The sequence below is a fragment of the Arachis hypogaea genome, chromosome 9 (assembly GCF_003086295.3).
Source record: "Arachis hypogaea cultivar Tifrunner chromosome 9, arahy.Tifrunner.gnm2.J5K5, whole genome shotgun sequence".
Lineage (NCBI taxonomy): Eukaryota > Viridiplantae > Streptophyta > Magnoliopsida > Fabales > Fabaceae > Arachis > Arachis hypogaea.
Window position 1 is genome coordinate 109,346,170 of NC_092044.1, and position 14,615 is coordinate 109,360,784.

A 14,615-nucleotide genomic window follows, 5' to 3' on the forward strand; every position below is an offset into this window, starting at 1 on the left:
ATGAAGAATAACTGAATATTATGGAATGCAAAAATTTTGATTTGAGTAGACGATTATTATCTGATAATGGAAACAAAATGATTGGAATTTGGTTGTCTTTACGTTGGAAATTAAAGTTTGAAGACAAGTGACCAAATATAAAATTATTAGAACTTTATTAGTGTGATATTAAGTGGTCGGAAATAATTTTTAATATTGGGGTGGGTTAGGTGAAATGCATACTTGGTTGCAGAGGTGATATACATTAGGGCAGGACAGAAAAAAATTGGATCGTCCAACGGTCCAACCAATTTGGAGTATCCTACTTTCACATGCTCAACAAGCAATCGATCAGGTCCAAAAAAAAAAAAAAAAAAAACAAGCAATCGATATTATTACCTTAAATAAAAACAGTGACAGAGCTTAGTTGAGACAAATGATATAGTTTAAATTTATTGTTAAAAATATTAATATTTTTTTAAAAAATAAAAAATAATTCAATTGGTTTAAATATTTATTATGACTTAAAATATCAAAATTCAATTTTCATTTCTTATTTTTATTGTACAATAATTTTTTAAAAAAGGGTCTAAGAATCAACAATTTTATTGAAATCTGATCAGCACTTAATCAGTAAAAGCAAAGTAAGTAATTTCACACCTTTGGATGAAATCTTATATCATTAAAATTACCAATAATGGCTAATTGATGGCTCTGCCCCCTAGCACTCCTCTAATTTTTAATTTTAAACATTCAAAACAATTGGATTTGAACTGGACTGAGTGTATTCGTATTTCACAACTCTCTATTCAATAAGCAACACTCCCACTACCTTTAAGTTTATATATAAAAAATTAGGTATTTTTTATTTATGTAATTTAATATTATTTTATATTTTACTGTTGTTTTAATTTAATTTTTTATATGATAAAAAATATTAGAATATTCAATAAATATTGATATTATTATATTTGTATAAATTGATAAAAAAATTAAATAAATATTATAAATTTTAATATTTGTCTTTCTAACTTCTTTTTTACATATTTTACAAGATATATATTCAAATTTTTACATAAAATAATCATAAAAAAAAATCAAAGAATTGATAATTTTTTAAGAGGAAGGCTAATATTCAAGAAGGAGAACATATAACTTTTACAATATCAACACCTGTAGATAGTTCTTTTACTTTAATGAATCACGAAAAAAATGAGATACAACCTTTAAAAGTTCAAAGAGTTGCATCTGATGAGTTTGACCTTAATTCTTTGGAACGAGACCCTGAAAAACAGCTTCAAATTTGGCAATATCACCTAAATCAGAGAGATGAGATTAGATGAGCTTATCTTAAATGGGGTCCATATCAAAGGATAAAATTAGGCAACTACAGTACCACGAAAAGGATCCGCGCATTTGGAATCGAGAAAAATACTAGCGACTGGAGAGTGAATCCTTCACAATTTTTGTGGATAATCTACCAGCAGATATATTAAAGAAAGAGTTGTTCCATTTATTCAAATGGACAGGGAGGATAAATGACATATTTTTGGCACGTAAGGAGAAGAATGCAAGCATATACTTATTTGCGTTCATATGCTATACTACAAAAGGAGGGACATTGAAGGCAATAGCAGAGATGAACTGTATGAGATTGAGGAATAAGGAAATGTTTGTCAGAGAAGCTAAGTATCGGAGGAAATTAGAAGTAACAAAGAATAAAGGAGAGCATGTGATGGACAACAACATGGAAGGTGTAGGCAACAGGAGATATGGAGAAACAAGGAGGGATAAAGGTGGAAGACACTCTGAATGTGCAAAGAGGACGAAGAAAGTGCAGGACCCACATGGAAATGGATGGACGAAGAAAATAGAAGTTCCGGTGGCAAAAGAACATTTGGTCTGGCTGCAAAAGAGCATTATTGGGGGAATCACGACTGCCATTGATTTTACCAAATTGACAGAAAAAGTACGAAGTGAGTGGCTGCATGGAGTCCAAGTTCGAGAGCTGGGGGCGTACAAAGCTTTATTAACTTTTGAGAATTTGCTTGATGTAGAAGATGCACTCGAACATAGTAGGTGCAATTCTCTAAATATGTTCCATAGTGTATGGAGATGGGATGAGAACGAGCGAAGTGAAACTCGCAGGATATGGATGGAGTGCTTTGGCGTGCCGTTGCATGTTTGGTCGGCCGACACCTTCAGACTGATTGGAGAACAGTGGGGGAAAATGGTTAAGTGTGACATAGACACAGAATCGTGCAAGTCGTTCAGTGCGGGACAAATACAAATTGATACATGTATCTTTGATGTTATTAACGAATGGATTCACATAACAATAGGTACTAGTGGATTCGACATATCTGTTAAAGAAGTTGGTGGAGATAGGTATGGATAAAAATGTGTGACCAACATGGAATTCAAAGAAGGTAACAGTGGCGGGTTTGTCATGGATAGTGGGAACAACTATGCTCATGCGGTGACTAGGACTCCAAAGATGGTGGGGTGTGATGTGGCGGCGGAGACGGTGGTGCAGCTGATTCGAGAGGTGGAATGTGACGAGGGCAGAAAGGTAATTCAATTGGATGATTTGAATGAATGGAATAAGAAAAGTTTAATTCCAGAAACGGCTGCGCCAATAATGAGGGCGGTTACTAACGGAGCTGAATTCTTGGGATATCAATCATTTAGTGAGGGATCCAATTCTGAAAAAACGGTAACATGGTGTTATGGTGAGACAAGGCATGAGGGGCAGATTTGGTTGAAAGCAATTTAAATAAAAGGGGTGGTTATGATGTGAGGCCCAATTTATTGCTAAATAATAAAGAAAGGGACAATGTAATGGTGGGCCAAACCAAACGTAGCCCAGCTGAAGTGTTGAAAAATAAAAAGGGGAAGGAATCAATAATGGGCCAATCCCTATGGAACACATTTGATGAAAGGAATAAAAGGAGTAAAGGAACGGAAGTGTCTTGGGCTCAAAACCAACAAGGATCTTTAGCTAGGATAATGATGGGCAGCCAAGTGGAGCAGCGTTCTGGACCCGGTTACGAACCCGATCCGGTGGCTTGTAAAAATGGTGTTTCAGCAACGGGTGCTGCTGGCAGCTGCGCAACCAAACCCACAGGTGATGAATTAGTGGACGTCGAGGCTGATTATGTAGTGATCCGGGTTCCCAAAACATCATTGGTGAATGCAGTGAGTCTCTGTGCAATGGAGGGAGTTGTCGCCATAGACGACAGCCAAGCTACGCACGAAAATAAACATGCCGAGGGGCGAGTATCGGAGGATGGTGTTGCGACTGCACAAACAGGGAAGAGAGGTAACGTTGCGGTGGTCACTCATGGCGATTGCTTGGGTGGGGAACAAGGCACGACAAGGGGTGGTGAGCAAGAATCTAAAAACACAGTCAAAGGGGTGGATACCACTGATGAAGTAATTCACGGGGAGGCAGTTCAGGGTGAGAAAAGAACGCCAGAGTATCTGAGGAGTGATGATGTTCAGGGCTCGGTCTCAGAGGAGGAAAATTCAATAGTGGAAGAAACAGCGTTGGAGGCGGAAGGGAGCGTGAGGCACTTGGAGGACTCAGCAGGTTCACAGAAGGATGAAGACAGTGACTATGCTCAAGCAAAACAAAGAAATAGTTGGGAAGATGGTATGATAGAAAACAGAGCTGCGTGGGAACTGGCAGTAGAATCAGGAGCAGAATTGTACAATGAGGAAGAAGATATTATGGCAATCCTTCAAGCTCAAAATGAGGTGGTTGCAATGAAAAGAAAACAAGCAAAACAAAAAGAGAAAGCAAGGAGAAGTCTCCAAAGAACTGGAATAAGGTGTGTAAAAATATTTATAAATGATTTACTGTTCTTAGAATGTTAGGGGGTTAGGGGGTGTTGGAAAAATTAGTATGGTGAAAAATTTGAAGAAAAAATATAATGTTAATCTATTAGGATTGATAGAGACAAAAAAGGAGGTTATTACAAATTTTGATGTCATGCAAATTCGGGGAAATAGTGCCGTAGGATGGGAATTCGTCGGATCGGAAGGGGCTTCTGGGGGATTGTTAATCATGTGGGATGAACTGATGTTTAGAAAAAATAATTGCTATAAAGGGGCAAGATGGCTGTGCATTGAAGGCGTTCTCCTGAAAAACAATTTTAACTGTGCATTTTGTTTGGTGTATGGTGCTCATGAAAGAGAGGAAAAGCTACTTGTGTGGGAAGAGTTGAGTTTTCTGTTAGGGTTATGTCAAGTACCGTTTTGCTTTATGGGAGATTTTAATGAGGTTGTTCAGGTGGAAGAAAGAAAAGGAGCTAGTATGTTAACAACATCAGCAGAAGAGTTTAAGAACTGGGTCCAGGAAATGGAGCTAGTAGACCTAGAACTGCATGATCGTAAATACACTTGGTTCCATGGTCAATCATGTAGCCGTATTGATAGAGTGCTAGTGAACTTGGAGTGGATTGAGGAGTTCCCTGAGACGCGACTTAGAGGAGGCCCAAGGGGTTTATCTGATCATTGCCCAATGATAATGGAGGATAGCAGGATGGGTGGGGGGCCAAGGCCGTTCCGAAGCTTAGATTCTTGGTTCACACATGACAATTTTCTCCGACTGGCGAAAGAGGAGTGGCGGGTTCTAGGAGATGCTCAGTTTACAGATAAGTTGAAGGCTTTGACTGTACCTTTGAGTAGATGGCATAAGCAACACTTTCGCAATGTTGATTTGCGGATAAAATAATTTGAGAATGAGATAAAAAAGATTGATGATATGGTTAGTAATGGAGTGTACGATGGTACATTAGAGGCAAGAAGAAAAGCCTTGGTTAGTTTCTGTAAAAAATAGTATGTCAGAAAGGAAGTCCATTGGAAACAGATGTCTAGGTCCCGACATGCGAAGTTGATGGATAAGAACACCAGGTACTTTCACCATGTTGCCTCTACAAGGAGGAGAAACAATCGTATTGAAACTCTAGTGATAAACAGACGGTTAGTGAGGAATCATGCCAGAATAAAGATTGCAATAAAGGACTTTTACAAAAACTTGTATCATCAGGAAGCTTCCGCGCTGGTTGGTTTTCGTGATGGGTTGGTTAATCAGATACATGAAGACGAGGCGGCAGCGCTGGAGATAATGTCGTCGGTTGAAGAAATAAAGGAGGCAATGTGGGATTGTGGATCGTCTAAGGCACCAGGTAATGATGGTTACAACTTGAACTTCATCAAGAAGTGTTGGGGAGAGATTGGGTCGGAATTCACTGCAGCAGTGATGGACTTTTTTCGAACTGCGAAGCTACCAAGAGACTCTAATGTTACCTGGGTGGCTTTGGCTCCTAAGTTCGTTGGAGCAAAGGAGATAAAGGACTTTCGTCCAATCAGCATGGTAGGCTGTGTGTATAAGGTGATATCAAAGGTATTGGTACGAAGAATGAGGAGTGTAATGCCTGGATTAGTAGGAGAGACACAAACTGCTTTTGTGAAAGGGAGGAAGATACATGATGGAGCTTTGATTGCTTGTGAGACTGTGCAGTGGCTGAAGACGAGGAAGAAGAGCACAGCGATAATCAAGTTGGATTTTCAAAAAGCATATGACAGAGTCAAATGGAGTTTTGTGGATATCGTCCTTCAAAAGATGGGTTTTGGTACTAAATGGCAAAGCTGGGTCAATGAGTGTATTTGCTCGGCGTCTATGTCGATTCTAATAAATGGGTCGCCATCTAAATCCTTTAAGATGGAGCGAGGTTTAAGGCAAGGTGATCCGATCTTCCCTTTTCTCTTTGTACTTGTGGTGGATGTACTCCATAGGATGGTAGCTGAAGCTGTGAGGAATAGTAGGATTTCTCCATTGTTGGTCGGACGGGACAACATCGAATTGTCTCACTTACAGTTTGCGGATGACACCATATTGTTCTATCCACAGGATGAGGTTACTATCAGAAATTACAAGAGGCTTTTGCGGTGTTTTGAGGTGATGTCTGGTTTGAGTATTAATTTTGACAAATCCAGCTTAATTCCAATTAATTGTGATAGGGAGTGGTCACAAAGAATGTGTAGTTTATTAGGGTGTATGGAAGCATGCCTGCCTGTTAAATACCTTGGTGTTCCACTTGGAGCGAACCCAAGACTTGTCAAGACATGGAAACCAATTATAGATAAGGTGGAAGACAAACTCAGTTTGTGGAAAGCAAAAACGTTAAACAAAGCTGGTAAATTGGTGCTTATTAAATCAGGACTTAATAGTCTGCCAGTGTACTACCTGAGCTTGTACAAAATGCCAAAAGCTGTAGCAGAGAAGTTAATTTCACTGCAGAGGAGATTTTTGTGGAGCAACGAACATGGCAAGCATGGAATACCTTTAGTGAAATGGGAAATAGTACAAGCCCCGAAAAAGCTAGGAGGTTTGGGAGTGGGTGATGTAGTACTTCGAAATGTCGCACTGCTATTCAAATGGTGGTGGCGATTTTCTAAGAAAAATTGTCCATTATGGAAGAAGATTGTGTGCTCCTGTAATAACTTAAATCCTAATGTGTTGCTTTGTCATCAGTCTGTATTTTCTAAAGGGGGACCATGGAAGGATATTTGCCAGTTACAAATCAAAGAGCAGGAGGTGAGGGAGAAAATGATTCGGGGTTTATCTCTGAAAGTAGGTAATGGTAGACAAGTGCGTTTTTGGGAGGACAGTTGGTTGCCGACTGGTATGTTAAAGGACACTTTCCCAAGGTTTTTCTCAGTTTCAAATCAGAACGGATCTGTTATAGGGGATTGTGGTTTTTAGGATGGGCTAGAATGGATATGGAACTTTCAGTGGAGACGGGAACTATTCCAATGGGAGTTGGAACTAGTTAACCAACTTCATGAAGTTCTACGATCAGTCAAGTTAACAACTGAGAGAGAGGACCAACTGGTGTGAAAATTTGATAAATCTGGCATTTATACTACTAACTCCTTTGTGCAGGTTTTGCAAGTGGAAACACTTCCGGAGGAAATTACGAGCTATAGTTTCACTAGTTCCATTTGGAGAGGTTTAGTACCTCCACGTATTGAGTTATTCACCTGGTTTGTGCTAGTTGGTAGAGTCAATACTAAGGAAAGATTACGAAGGCTAGGCGTTATTGATCAGCTGGATAGCGTGTGTGTTTTATGCAAAAAGGATGTTGAGGACCTCCACCATTTGTTTCTTCATTGTCAGTTTACTTGGCAGGTGTGGTGTGCTTGGTTGTTTGACTATAGCAGATTGTGGGTTGTTCCAGGGACAATTAAGCAACATTTTGAAAGTTGGACAGGAGTGACTGTAAGGCAGGAGGAACGTAATAGGTGGCTAATTGGATTTTTTGCTATTGTTTGGCATATATGGATGGAAAGGAACGACAGAATTTTCAAGAGTCAAGAAGCAGGAATTGCAGAAATTATTAATAGGTCGCTTACGAGTTGTAAGGATTGGAGTAGAGTTGATCCAAATGGTTGTTGATGGCAATGCCGGAGATGACTATGGATTGTTTATTATTACTGTTTAGTTCTTGTTTCTTTTGTTGCTCCACCTTGTTGTGTTGAGCTCCTTTACTTCAAAAAAAATTATCTTCTATCTGACCCCTCCTCCCAAAATTTTGTTTCAAGTTCCGTCATTGATCAAAAGGACATTACAATTTGAGACATCTAAAAGTAAAAATAGACCAATGATTTATTAAGTGCCTGTAATTTGATATACATTAATTAGGGTTGGCCTGATCTATTATAAAATAATTTTAAATTTAGGTTAATTTAAAAATTTAATTTTGTTAATAGATCAAATTAAATTTATAAAATAATTTAATAGATCTATTAAACTTGTCTGGACATACTAAAATATAAAAATATATAAAAAATATTTTTTATAATTAAATAATTATTAAAATTTTTAAATTTGTTATATTTTATTATAAATATTTTTTATATATTAAATATTTTAAAAGTTTAGATATTATTATAAGAATTAAATTTAGTATATCATATATAAATATTTTTTTAAAAAGAAATTAACTTTTTAAATATTTTTTATTTTAGTAAAAAATTATATATATTAAGCCTTTTAATAGATTTTAGGTCATGCCAGATTCAATAATAGATCGATTTAATACTTAAAATAAAGTCTATAACAAGCTATAGGCTTGGTTCGGAGGCTAAGACTAATTAAATATATTACAAGCATAGCTTCTTAAGAATGAAGATTGGTTTGACCTAACTTGTTTTCATTCTTAAAAAATCTAAAAATTAGACCATTTAATTTGCGTGTGAATGAGCTGATATGTAGTAGAACATGATGACCGTTTTTAAATATAATATTATTTTATCAAATACTTATAATTTATATTTTATTATTATTTTGTCAAATACAATATAAATCTTATTTATTATTTTCAAACACAATATATAAATACTTATAATTTGTGTAATTTATGTGTCTTTATATTTATATAAATGGTCATACACAAACCAAATCCAAACTCAGCAAGACATATATTAAAGAAGAAAAAAAAAATTTTTTTCTTCTAACAATGGATAAACTATTATTTCTATTTACGAATATGTAAAATGCTGATAAATTTATTTATAAAAAATAAAACTAATATTATATTTGTAAAAGACAATTTTTTTTACAAAATTATCCAAACCTTAAAAAATCACTAAAATTTTTGAAATTATCTTCTGCCAGCTTAACTCAACTCTAACCTCATACCATCTTCATCATCTTCATCCTCAACTCCTTTATCTCCTTCTAGTACTCCTCCATCATGTTAAAAAAAATCCTTTAACATGGACCCTCCCCTCCATTACTCTTCTAACCTCTTCTTCCACAAAGACACTAGCGAAAAAACAAAGATCCTAGTTGCGAGCTACCATGTTCTCTCACAATAGACTTCACATGATCCGATCTCAAACTAGATACCAATTTAAAAACCGACTCACAGCTAGTGTCGTACTAGGGAGGAGAAGATGCAGAACTTAGTCTTGACCTAATTCAAAACTTACTATTCAAAAAAATGTTAAAAATAAAAAATAAATATTTTATGAAAAACTAAATATGTCCGCCACAGATTCAAATATATATTATTAAAAGAAACAAAGATAAAAAAATAACCATAGAAATACTACTATATATATCGGGCTAATTTATTTTACTTTAATTTAAACTTCTTTCTTTGTTTAATTATTATCGGTAGGTAACAAAGAAGAAAAAAAAGAAAATTATTCAAGTTTGTGCACACAATAAACAGAGTTTTAATGGAAGAAAAAAAATACAGCTACTCCAGCAATTTCACAACTGCCACAAGAGATAAAAGATGAAGTAGCAACAACAACATACTCATAATCGATCTCCATTTCTAACCTAAAATGTAACTCCACCAATAGAATCAGAGAAAGATTAAGAAAAAAATGACATGAATTGAGGCCACAAATGTTGGCCAAAAGCTCAAGATTTATTATTTTTGAATGTGAAAGAATATGAGAAGGGTTGCTAATGATTTGAGTTGGAGTTAGCTTAACTTAGGTTAAAGGAGAGTTTAAAAAATATTGATTTTTTTTTTAGATTTTGGATAGTTTTATCTAAAGAATTTCATATTTTATAAATACAAAATTAATTTTATTTTTCTATAGATAATTATGTTAGAATGGGCAATTTTTATGAATACAAATATTTGTTTATTTTTTTAAGTTTTATAAATTATATTTTAAAATAATAAATTTATAAAAAACTATTAACAATGATCTCTTTTAACATCTTTTAATATATTAGCTAATTAATTAAGAGAAAGTTTAGGAGATCAACTAATGGTCCAGCCAACTAAAGTCATTTAAGATAAGACAAAACTAGTTCTACAAAAAAAAAGTAAAAATAAAAAATTCACCTAAAATTTGAACCTAATCCGCCCTCACATACATTCAGAATACACAAATGAGTAAAACAATCGCACCAACCCTAATCTCTCTCTCCCAAATCCCCGCGCCGCACCACATTTTAGCTTAAGCTCTCTGTGGGGCCATTCGTCGCTGCCGCAACCTCCAAAGTTCCTTCACTCGTCATTCTCATTGTAGTCCGCCACAGCCACGCTATTGTTGACGCAGGAGCTATCGTGGAGGGAAGAAAGCTGTTGTTGCGTCGTTCAGAGATCTATCGCCCCTCCTCTGTGACGGAATCAGCCGAAGAAACCACCTTTCCTGGCGTTCACGCAAGGGCGCTCGCGAAGGAAGAAACATCAAGGAAGACATTCGCGACATCCACGCAGCAACGTCCCCCATCTCGCTTTAATATTGATGGTGTATGTAAAGTCTCCTGGATAAGGCTTCTATTATTTTTCCTGGCTTGGTGCTGGCCAATTTGGAGAGGACATCAGCTCGAGCATTTGATTCCCGAGTTATATGTCGGACCTCCCTTATGAGAACTGTGCTAGTTGTTCTCGTGCTTCATCTAAGTATTTCTTCATGTTGTGATCTTTGGCTTGATAGGCGCCGTTTATCTATGAAGTTACCACTTGAGAGTCACTGAACACTATCAGCATTTCTACCCCCACTTCTTTAGCCAGCTTCAAGCTAGCAAGTAAGGCTTTTACTCTGTTTAGTTATTAGAAGCGGAAAACTCAAACCTTAGCGAGAGTTCTATCCGAGTTTCTTGCTCGCGTTCTAAAATGACACTTGCTCCATTGCTGGCTTTATTGGATGACCCATCTACATACATGCTCCATGTAGTTGGATTTCCCCGACTTTCAGTGTATTCAGCTACAAATTCGGTGAGATATTGAGATTTGATCGCTGTCCGAGCTTCGTACTTCAAGTCAAAATCAGACAATTCTACAGCCCATTGCAACATCCACCCTGCCAAGTTCGTCTTTTGTCAAATGTGTTTCATTAGTTGATTAGTTCGGATCTTCATGGTATGAGCTTGAAAGTAAGATTGGAGCCTTCTGGAGGTAAGGATGAGAGCATATGCGAACTTTTCTATTTTTTGATACTTTAGCTCTACTCCTTGTAGGGTTTTGCTGACAAAGTAGACGAACTGCTCTTCGCCCTCCTATTCTCTAATTAGAGCTGAAGCTATAGCTCGACTCTCCATGGCTAGGTAGAGGATGAGTTCTTCTTCTGTTATAGGTCGGGTAAGTATGGGGGGTTGTCCCAGGAAGGCTTTGAAGTCTTTAAAGGCTTGCTCGCACTCTGAAGTCCACTCAAATTGTTTCTCCTTTTTGAGAATTGAGTACAGGGGTAGTCATTTTAGTACTGACCCTGCTAGGAATCTGGATAGAGCTACCAACCTTCTATTTAGTTGTTGAACTTCTTTAAAACAAGTTGGGCTCTTCATGTCCAATATAGCTTTACATTTGTCTGGGTTTGTTTCTATACCTCTTTGAGTTAGCATGAAGCCTAAAAATTTTTCTGCCTCTACTGTAAAGGTGCATTTTGAGGGGTTTAGTCTCATCTCATGCTTCCTTATGGTAGAAAATACCTCGGAAAGATTGGACAAAAGTGTCAAGTCGTCCTTGGTTTTAACAAGCATGTCATCTACATATACGTCCAAAAATTTTTCTGAGTGGGAGGAAAACACATTGTTCATCAGTCTCTAGTATGTGGCTCTAGTATTCTTTAACCAAAAAGGCATTACCACGTAGCGATAGTTAGCTTTTAGAGTTACGAATGAGGTCTTTTCTTGGTCCGACTTATGCATCAGGATTTGGTTGTATCCCGAGTAGGCATCCATGAATGACAGATATCGATAGCCGAAGGCTGAGTCGACCAGGGCATCGATGCTAGGAAGAGGGTATGGATCCTTGGGACAAGCCTTATTGAGGTCGATGTAATCGACACACATCTTCCATTTTCCATTTTGTTTCTTTACTAAAACTACGTTGGCTAGCCATAGTGGGTACTTTATGTCTCTTATGAATCCTACTTCTAATAGGGCTTGAACTTGTTCCTCCATGACCTATGTCCTTTCGGGCCCAAGCTTTCAATGCTTTTGCTGAATAGATCTGGAACCCGGGTAGACGGCGAGCTTGTGAGACATCAGGTCGGCATCTATGCTAGGAATGTCGGAGGCTTTCCAAGAAAAGAGGTCGGCATTCTTCTTAAGAGGTCGATGAGTTGCTCTTTTAGTCCTTCTTCCATGTTAGCCCCTATATTTGTTGTTTTTTCAGGGTGATCTCCAATTTGTACTTCTTTCACTTTTCCCCTAGGTTGGGGGCGTAGTTCTTCTTGAGTTCGAACACCTCCAAATTCGATAGTGTTGACCTCTTTTTCCCCAAGATTTTCTTTTAGATTAAGACTTTCATTGTAACACTTACGTGCTAGTTTTTGGTCTCTCTTTATGGTGGCAATCCATTCTGCTGTGGGAAACTTAATGCATAGGTGGGGTGTAGAGATGACAGCTGCAAGTCGGGTCAAGGTTGTCTGACCTATTAAGGCATTGTATGCCGAAGTGACATCAACCATGATGTAGTCGATGCTCAATGTCTTTTATTTTGCTTCCTTTCCAGAAGTGGTGTATAGAGATATATATTCGAGAGGTTGAATCGAGGTGTCTCCCAGTCCGAAAAGGTTATCTAGGTATGCTTTTAGATCTTTCTCTTCTAGTCCAAGCTTGTCAAAAGCAGGTTTAAATAGTATATCGATTTACATTGGCAAAGATCATAGTTATAACCACGAGTTGTCATGGCCAAGCGTTACCCCTTGAGCATCTTCTTTAGTGAACTAGATTGTTGGCAAGTCGAGAGATTTACTATCTTCCCCGAATTGTTAGACTTCTTTGAGATGCCTTTTTCCTTTGATATTCCTCCTCTAGCAAATCCCCCATTTATCATGTGTATGTGTCACTCGGGAGTTTGAGGTGGACGTTCTTGTCGTCCTCCTTCTTCATCTCTCTTTTTATTCCTTTGCTCGTCTGACCTATCTATCAAGTATCTGTCTAGTCGTCCTTCTTTAGCAAATTTTTCAATGACATTCTTTAATTCATAACAATCATTAGTAGAATGTCCATAGAGTTTGTGGTACTTGCAGTATTCAGTTCGACTTCCTGCCATTTTGTGTTTAATTGGATGAGGTTGGAAGTTTCTTAGTGTGACATATCTCTCTGTAAACATCTACAAGGGAGACCCAAAGTGGGGTATAGTTGTGATACCTTCGAGGTTTTTTCAAGTTGTACTCGTTTTTCATCTTAACTTATTTCTCCTTTTTCACCCCATTTTTCATGCCCTAGAACACCCCAACAAAATGGGGTGGTTGAAAGAAGGAATCGAAGCCTTCAAGAAATGACTAGGGCCATGCTATGTGAGAATGAAATTCCTAAATTTTTATGGGCTGAAGCTGTGAACACAGCATGTTATATTTTGAATAGAACAATCATTAGAAAAGGGTTAAAGAAAACTCCTTATGAGCTATGGAAAGGAACCCCTCCAAATCTTAAGTACTTTCATGTTTTTGGATGCAAATGCTTTGTACTTAACAATAAGGAAAACCTTGGAAAATTTGATCCAAAATCCTATGAAGGAATGTTTGTTAGATATTCCACCACAAGCAAGGCTTATAGAGTTTATCTCAAGGAGCATAGGACAATAGAGGAATCCATACATGTTACCTTCTGTGATTCTAACTTAATTCCCAGTACTGTGATAGATAATGATTCAGATGAAGAAGGAGCTAGAACAAGCAAAGAAAATCCCAAATTTGTCCAGAATGAAGAATCTGCCAGTCCAGTTTTATCTCGTCAGATTGAAGGAGAAACTTTCGATTTGTCTCCTGAGCAGGGACGAGAAACTGAAACAGTGAGACCACCAGAAGTTCATCAAAGCTCAACACCTGTCCGAAAGCCTAGAGAATGGAAGTCCATGAGGGGCTATCCTCATGACTTCATCATTGGTGATCCCTCTCAAGGTGTAACCACAAGATCCTCCACCAAAAGGCAAACCGAACCTAGCAATCTTGCTCTCTTGTCACAAATAGAGCCCAACAATGTCAAACAAGCTCTTGAGGATCCATCATGGGTCAAATCAATGCAAGAGGAGCTTGCTCAATTTGACAAGAATAAGGTTTGGACACTAGTACCTCATCCGGATGGTAAGAAGGTAACGGGTACTAAGTGGGTTTTTAAAAATAAACTTGGTGAGGATGGACAAGTTGTTCGTAACAAGGCTAGATTAGTGGCCCAAGGTTACGATCAAGAAGAAGGTATTGATTTTGATGAGTCTTTTGCTCCGGTAGCTAGAATGGAAGCAATTAGGTTGCTTCTTGCCTATGCTGCCCATAAGGGTTTCAAAATGTTTCAAATGGATGTTAAGTGTGCCTTCCTTAATGGTTTTATTGATAGGGAAGTGTATGTGGCTCAACCCCCCGGTTTTGAACATAAAGAATTTCCAAATCATGTTTTTAAATTAACTAAGGCTCTTTATGGTCTTAGACAAGCTCCAAGAGCTTGGTATGAAAGGCTTAGTGCCTTCTTGTTGGAAAATCATTTTCAAAGGGGAACCACCGACACTACCTTATTCATTAAAGCATCTAATGATGATATCCTTCTTGTTCAAGTTTATGTTGATGACATTGTATTTGGTTCGGCCAATGTTTCTTTGTGTGAAGAGTTTGGAAAACTCATGACTAGTGAGTTTGAGATGAGTTTAATGGGA